The sequence below is a fragment of the Chelonia mydas genome, chromosome 1 (genome assembly GCF_015237465.2).
Source record: "Chelonia mydas isolate rCheMyd1 chromosome 1, rCheMyd1.pri.v2, whole genome shotgun sequence".
In the NCBI taxonomy this organism is placed as follows: Eukaryota; Metazoa; Chordata; order Testudines; family Cheloniidae; genus Chelonia; species Chelonia mydas.
This window is the reverse complement of record NC_057849.1, coordinates 49,266,349-49,274,851: the sequence shown is the minus strand read 5'-3', so window position 1 is coordinate 49,274,851 and position 8,503 is coordinate 49,266,349.

Here is an 8,503-nt window from a genome sequence, read left to right as displayed (position 1 = left end):
TAATAAAAATTTGTATATTTGTGTTGTAAATATATGCAAAAACAACAGAATGTGATAGATTATACTGCTATTACATATGTAATGCATATTGCTTGTTCATAATAGTAATGGAAGTCCAATATGTATTAAAAAACTGAACTAACAAAATAATTTTGGAAAACATTTACTAGAGATATATCTGGCTTTGAACTTCAGTAACCAAAATAGGTCAGTACATAGCACTAATATATAATTGTTGGGAAATTATCACAAAATAATAGATAGCATGAAGAGTAGTAGTAACATCAATACTAATATGGCTTTTCTTACAGTTATGTTACTATAGATTGGAAGTGGAATGAACCACAATCCCAGGGCCCTGAATGTTGAGAAGCTTTACTAGCTGAGCTACTAGTCTAGATGATTAAATGAATTTCTCACCTCTCATGTTGTAAATCTCTAGTGATGAATCTGTATTGCTACAAAGAAAACTCTTATTTCTACTGCCAGAAAAAAAGGATCCTATGTCAGAAGGTTGCCAAATAACTCCTGAAGGTTCCCATCCTGCAGCTCTTACTTAGATAAAACTCACTTTGAAATTAGTCAGAGTTTTTCCTAACTGAGGAAAGCAGGAGCAGGCACTAAGTGTTGATAGTACATCTGTCACTATAGACACGTACTACTCTGCTGTAACACTGAAATTAAGGAAATCTTTGTCAGACATAGTCCTTTGCATTTAATGACCAGGGCTAAGGGAATGTGTTAAGTATCACTGTCTTATTTCTTTTTGTGCTCCATTTTTCCACTTTACCTCAAGGTTGCCCTAATTTAGGTTTCTCATACTATACTAGAGATTTGGTACATTGGAGTCATTCAGTACTGAACCTCGTTTGAGAGTCTCCTATTGATTTTAATGGTTGTATCAAGCATTTATGAATAGTTTGCCAGAATCATGGGGACCATTTCACTCTTCTTTTTTCACCCCAGATCTCAGTGATCAGAATGATTCAGCTAAAAATATTATGATATTCAGGCCCTTAGGGATTCATTCGGGCTTCAGATATGCAGCAATTAACATTTAGGGTTTTGTTTTTAAAGTGCACATGTGGAAAACTGTACTGGCTGCATGTGGTAGGGGTCCAGGACAGAGTGTGCTTAATATAGGATGGTATGTAAGTGCTATTTGCCGTAGTCCAGCTCTTAACTTTATTCTGCCCTTCTATGTAGGTAGGCACACAACAGCACTTTAGCGGGTTGTAGCTGGCCTGTTTCATGTACCACATGCTGGGTAATAATAGGAGAGGGCTCCATGTGTCTCAAACTAAACAGTCTCTTTATTAAGAGAACTATAGAGATGCTGCAACTGTAGCTAGCATTCTAGCCATGTGCAGACAGACTGACTTCCTAGAACCTCCTCCAAACTCTTCCCTCCTGCAATCTGTGCTCCTCCTCCAAGTAATTTGCTACATCTTTCCTTTTAGCGGTCGTTGGGTCTTTTGTGCAAACATTTACTTAGTTGCTGGGGCCAAAGGTTACTAGTAAATAGTGCACTCTAGGGACATGGGCTTTACCGCCAGCCTATTAGGCCTGTAACTGGATTGACTAAGCCATCCTTCTGACCTATCAGGGCACAACCCACCTAGCCATGGGACTCTGACAATCAGCTGATGCCTCTCTCTGGTCCAGTGTAGTAGTGCCTGAGCCCTGCGGGGGGGCATACTCTTCTGGGTTATTGAAGTCCAAGAAAAACAAAGACAAATTGTGAACTGAAAACTCAGGGTCATCTGAGGAATCTTTGGTGAGACCCTAGCCTTCTTCTCAGGGTTTGTGCAGCCAGTCTCTTTTGACTGTCTCCCTGAATCCATTTGTCCCCTTCACTGGGAGGCTTCTCCAGGTAACAGTTCATCTCAGGTTTTGGGTTGGACCCAGGCTTCTCTCCAGGTAGCAGACTGTTTCAAGCTTCAGGTTGAAACCCGACTTCTTTCTCTGGGAGTGATATAGAGCTCTGCTCTCCTCCCGGGTCAGCCCTGAACTGAGCTAGGCCTCCAACTCTTATCTTCCCTCTTCATGGCTTACACTGGCTGCAGATGTAACAGGACGGGATTAGCTGGGTCCAGAGTTCTCTTCTTAACCTTCTTGTCCCTAATATGTGGCCCCCTCAGAGGCCTCATGGTCCTTCAGATATGCTGGTTTTCAAATCAATCTCCCGTTTCTTGTTTGTGTTTTTCTATTTATGTGGTTTTTGGAAAAGGGCGGGCCTATGGGTGCACATAGCTAAAGGCCCTGTTTCTTAGCTGGAGGGGAGAGGCCAGTGAACCCAGGCTGCAACTGAATACTGGGAAAAACAAATGAAAAGCAGGGACAGGAGTGAAGGTCATAGGGCAAAAATCAGGTAACCAGAAGGAACACTGAGCAGAGAACTCCCAACAGTGCCCACTTCTCAAAGATGTTTAAGGAGTCAGTGGACACTGCCCAAAGGAGTTGTGCTCAGAGGCGTGACTGAACAAGGGAACTGAAATAGGCCCTGCAGTCACAGAGTATCTGCTTCCCCTCCTCCCCCCACTCCCCCCCGCCACCATTCAACTTCCTCCTCCAGATATGATGGATGGCCATCTTGGCTAGCACCGAAGGAGGTTGATGAGGAGATCCCATGACTTTGTAGTGCCATGGATTGGGTGTGCCAAGATCAGGAGGTGCAGGGAAAAGTGCAGCCAGAACTTCAGTAAGAGGTTCTGGAGGAACTGGAAGAGGGGCTTCCTGCTTGTGTTATTGCTATTGGTTGGGCACTTGTTTCCATCTTATTGCTGCCTTCATTCTATTGGTCGCTGTCGTGGTGGTCCTTTATGCAGCTCATATACCTTGTTTCTTCTAACTCGTACATCAGGCCAGCTGATGGCTGAGGCTTTTTCTAAGTTTTCCTGGTCCTTGGTCTTGTCTGTCTAGGTGTGCGAGCTGTCTGACACTACTCTGAAGCTATCTTAGGTTGTATCTCCATCACTGACCTGAGTCTGTAGCTACTTCATATGCTATGCGTCCCACTGCAGTTTGGATGGCTGCCTTTTGCCATTCCTTTGTGTGCCTGTGTGATGGTTGGATCCAGACTTGCTCACCAGTGAACAGCAACTCTTGTGTTGTAGTGTGCTACCTGTCTAACTTGGTGTTCTTTTAATGCTTTTCTGTCCTATCCATCATTGCTCCGCTGGGCTGGAAAGCCAAGTCTTGTTTCTGTCACGGAAAGCAGAGTTTTGTTTCTTCTGCCCAGAGACCCTGTGCTGGGCTACTTGTATTTAGTCCCTGGGAGGATGTATTGCAATGGTCCAACATCACCAGGTCGGGATCCCTTCATGTCTATTTTGCCCTTAGCATCAGTCTCTCGACTGTCTTTATTGCTGACAATGCCTTCCTGTTGCTTTTGTGGTACCCACAGGAACACATCTTGTGCTCAAATTTCCATGTGGCACTGAATCATTTGACTACTGCTGCAGTGTTCTGTGGCCCATTGTCTGAGAGTAGTGTGTCAGCTACTCGAGATCTTGCAAAAGGCACCTTCAGTTTCCAGATCCTGGTTCTTGATTTAGGGTCCTCCAGATACTACTGCAGTTTCTGTGACGTGTGCTAATCTACTGTGACTATGTAATTCCTGTCATTAAAAGTGAACAAGTTTGTTCTGAAGTCAGGTTGGGAATTCATGATACTGTGGAGTCTCCATCTGTTGTTGATCACTACTCTCTGTACACAGCTTACACTGTACCATAGGCGCCAACTTCTCATGGTACCAGTGGGTGCTCGCGCCTCCCCCCGCCCCCTGGGTCCACCCCCATTCCAACCCCTTCCCCCAAAGTCCCCGCCCCAACTCCACCCCCCCATTGGACCCCTCCCCTCCTCCCGTGAGCGTGCCTTGTTCCCCCTCCTCCCCGCTCCCTCCCAGCGCTTGCCATGCAAAACAGCTGTTTCGTGGCAGCAAGTGGTGGGAGGGAGGGGGGAAAGTGGACACACGGCGTGCTCGCTGAGGAGGCGGAGGTGGAGTGGAGGCGCAGGTGAGCTGGGGCGGGGCGGGGAGCTGCCGGTGGGTGCAGAGCACCCACCAATTTTTCCCCATGGATGCCCCAGTCCTGGAGCACCCACGGAGTCGGCGCCTATGCACTGTACCATGTATGTTCTCAGTTGGATAGTCATGCCTGATTAGTAGATACTCTCATTGGCTTGTCCCACATATGCCTGTGTCTCCAGCTGCAAAACATGTATCCATCAGATTATGACAGCTCTTAAATCTTCTGGGATTACTGCTCAGTCCCCTTTAAACAGAAGTTGCTATAGGCAGACACCCACCCCAGTCAGGAAGGATTAAAGAGCTCCTCTGGGCACACTCAGCCTCAACCAATGCAGCTGTGAGGCTTGTCAAGCTTGGAGATGGGCTGGTCTTCAAAAGGAAGGATCCCTGTGCAGGGTAGACCTTGAAGGAGCCAGTCTGCAACTCAGAGCTCCCTCGCTTCTGGACGCAAAGGTTGCTGACCAGGGAAATGGTTTTATAGTTTTGGCCATCCGGTTCCTATTAAAAGGGCAGGTACTTTTCTTTATTTTCCTCTTTGGCTCCCCAGAGGCCTAGAACCCTTTTTGTGGGCTGCGGAAGCATACTGCTGTTTTGTTTGGACTACTTTAACTTGCTGCCCACCCTGCAAGGGGGCTGACACCTTGAACAGCTTATATGTCAACAGTGCCCACAACACAACAGTGCCCACAATCTCCCCAAGAGGGCACTAGAGAGATATAGCCTACTACCAGGGGTATAAGTGAGTGAATTTTCCCCACCCTCTCTCCCAAGATATGGACTGGCTGCAGAATCTACTGTGGCATCTCACAGGTGAATATATGGAAATCTGTAGGAGCAGATCCTCCAGCAGCCCTTCCCCTTGACATTCGCCAAGCTGTGTGTGGTTCCATCACCACCAACCTGGGCAATCTTTGAGTGTACCCTTGGAATCCTTAAAATCCACCTGTCTTTCCCTTGCCAGTGGACCTACACTGATTCCAGTGTCAGGGGAGCCTTTGCACCATGGGAGGAAGAGGTGGGATTTAACCTTATGAAAATTATGAAGTAACATTATATACTGCAGTTTTGAAAAACTGCTGATATTTACAGTCTTGGGACAAATTAAAATCTCAGCAGGAGTAATACCATGCTGTGTGAATAGATTGCAACTGATGCTGCTATTTTTTTCATTGTCAGCGTTTGACAGCCAGGAGACTATTTACCCAACATTTAAGAAAAGTACATTGTTAACCCTATGGATTTCTGCTGTAAATTGATGGTTGCAGAGTCCCTGGTTTTAAAAAGGGAAAAGTTACACTATATGTGGCTTTAAAACATGGAATGGCGTTTTTAATATAAAGTGACAGTCCCACCTCTTTTACCAACTCTGTCTTTCATAAACAGGAATATACTTAGACTCTTGTTATGTGTATGACTTAGAACCACATGACATTCTGATTAAAAATTAGCATTATACAATATCAATAAAGCACATGTTAAATGCATTAAAAACAGGCTAACTGACAGATCTCAAAAGTAGTTATCAATGAGGAATCATCATCGAATGGGGGTTTTTCTAGTGAGGTTCTGCTGGGATCAGTTCTAGGCCCAGTGCTATTGAACACTTTAATCAATGATCTAGAAATACATATAAAATCACTGCTAATGAAATTTGGAGATTACACAAAGACTGGAAGAGTGGTTAATAAAGGATGAGGACAGTGTAGACAAACAAAGTGATCTGGATCATTTGAGAAGCTGGGCTCATTCAAATAAAATGCATTTTGGTACATGATGCACCATGCAAGGTAATACATCTAGGAACAAGGAATGCAGGCCACACCTACAGAATGGGGAACTGCATTGTGGAAAGCAGTGACTCTGAAAAGCAGGGCTTAAATTCAGCTCAAAGCTGACTGGAGTAAAGCTGAAGCCGCAGCTCACCCCCTTGGGCTGAAGCCCCAAGCCCTGGTGCCTCCTGGGGAGAAGCCCTGGGCCACAAGGCTCTGGGAAATACTCAGTGAGAATTTAAGCACTGCTGTAAAGGATCTAGGATTCAGAGTGGATCTCATAGAATATCAGGGTTGGAAGGGACCTCAGAAGGTCATCTAGTCCAACCCCCTGCTCAAAGCAGGACCAATTCCCAATTTTTGCCCCAGATCCCTAAGTGGCCCCCTCAAGGATTAAACTCACAACCCTGGGTTTAGCAGACCAATGCTCAAACCACTGAGCTATCCCTCCCCCCCATCTAGGGCTAGTAGTGCAAAAGCAACTCAACATGAGCTCCTAGTGCAATGCTGTGGCAAAAAGGGCTAATGCAATCCTGTATTCCATAAACAAGGGAGTAATTAGTAGGAGCAAGGTGGTGGCATTATAGGGCATTGATGAGACCAATACTAGAATATTCCATGCAGTTCTCATGTCCATATTTTAAGAAGGATGTTGAAAAATTGGACAGAGTGCAGAAAAAAGCCACCAACATGATTTGAATTCTAGAGACAATGCCTTACAGTGAGAAACTTAGATTGAAATCTGCTTAGTTTGTCAAAAAAGATCGAGGACTTGATTCCAGTGTATAAGTACCTTAATGGACAGAAAATACTGGGTATTAAAGAGCTTTTGTGATCTAGTGGAGAAAGGCATAACTAGACCGATGGGTTGGAAGCTAAAGTCAGACAAATTTTAGATGTAAGGCACAAATTCTTAACAATGAGTGTGATTAAACATTGCAACAAACTACCAAGGAAAATGGTGGATTCTCCGTCTCTTGATGTCTCCAAATCAAGACAAGAAGCCTTTTTAGAAGATACGCTTTTGCCAAACACAAGTTCTTGGGCTCAGTACAGGGAAAATTGGGCAAAGTCTAAGGTCCTATGAGGTACAGGAGATCAGATGCTTCCTTCTGGCCTTAAACTCCGTGAATCTACAGAGGAGGAACCAAATTAGCTCCTTATACTGCAATTGCTGTTACTCACCCATTTTCAGTTTTTAGTGAAATTATTGCTTGTGAAAGGTTAATGATGGTCAGCTTTGGAGATGGATGCTCTCCAATTACCCACAGAGAAAACAACGCAGCACTTGTTGCAATGATGCAAGTTCTCCCAGTCTCTGCACTGCCTTTCTAACATGCTTCAACCCTGAACTGGAGATACCATCTCTAGAAATGAGAGGGTACAGTCTCTGAGCCCATTCACTCCCTGTCCCCTCTGCTGAATGAAGCTGCCAGTTAGTATCATGGTGGTTTCTGTGATGTGGACACTTGTCAAGTGGGGGCAGTCCACTAAAATCCTTTCAAATGAGCAATCAGAGAAATGTTATGCTAGGACCAATTGCTGATGTCTAGGTGTGGAAAGGAGCAAAGAGTCTTCTGCCTCCCTGTGTTCCCTGCACAAAGGCTATTGACAATCTCAGCAACTGTGCTCCGGAGGAGTCAGGGAGTGCTCCCTTCATGTCTCTGGGTGCCCAATCCTCCCCAACGGAGAAAGGGAGGAGGCACGCTCCAGTTTTGGCTGTATTTGTGGACAAATTGGAGAGAGTCCAGCGGAGGGCAACAAAAATGATTAGGGGGCTGGGGCACATGACTTATGAGGAGAGGCTGAGGGAACTGGGCTTATTTAGTCTGCAGACGAGAAGAGTGAGGGGGGATTTGATAGCAGCCTTCAACTACCTGAAAGGGAGTTCCAAAGAGGATGGAGCTCGGCTGTTCTCAGTGGTGGCAGATGACAGAACAAGGAGTAATGGTCTCAAGTTGCAGTGGGGGAGGTCTAGGTTGGATATTAGGAAAAACTGTTTCACTAGGAGGGTGGTGAAGCATGGGAATGGGTTGCCTATGGAGGTGGTATAATCTCCATCCTTAGAGGTTTTTAAGGCCTGGCTTGACAAAGCCCTGGCTGGGATGATTTAGTTGGGGTTGGTCCTGCTTTGAGCAGGGTGTTGAACTAGATGACCTCCTGTGGTCCCTTCCAACCCTAATCCTCTATGATTCTATGTATATGGAAATAGGAGCAAGCTGTATTGCACACTGCACCTAGGAGCTCTCAGGGTGGGACTGTGCCTTTGAGGCATGGTCTCTCTCCCCAGTTCCCACTGGTACAGTGTATATTCTCCCTATCTCCTATGCAGGGCTGTAACCTAAAGTTCCCACAGATTTGATTTTGATTTAACTGCTGTCTTAGAGATGGAAGGGTCTACTTAAAGAGAAACTGGCCACAATGTCACTGTGAACTGGTGGGATGACTAAGCAGAAGAAACCATACCAGTAAATTCTGTTCAGCAGGAAACAACCTTTATAGATACAAATCGGACATAAACAAAGAGTGACATAACCAAACAAGGGGACATAAACAAAGAGAGGAACAAATGTAAACTTCCCCAGTATGGGGATCAACCCAGCCCTGCTAGGATGTCTGGGGAAGGCAGCGTACCCTATCACTGTCCCTTTGTTATCGGACATCTGTATTAAACAATGAAGATGTAATGACAGGGATTCAATTA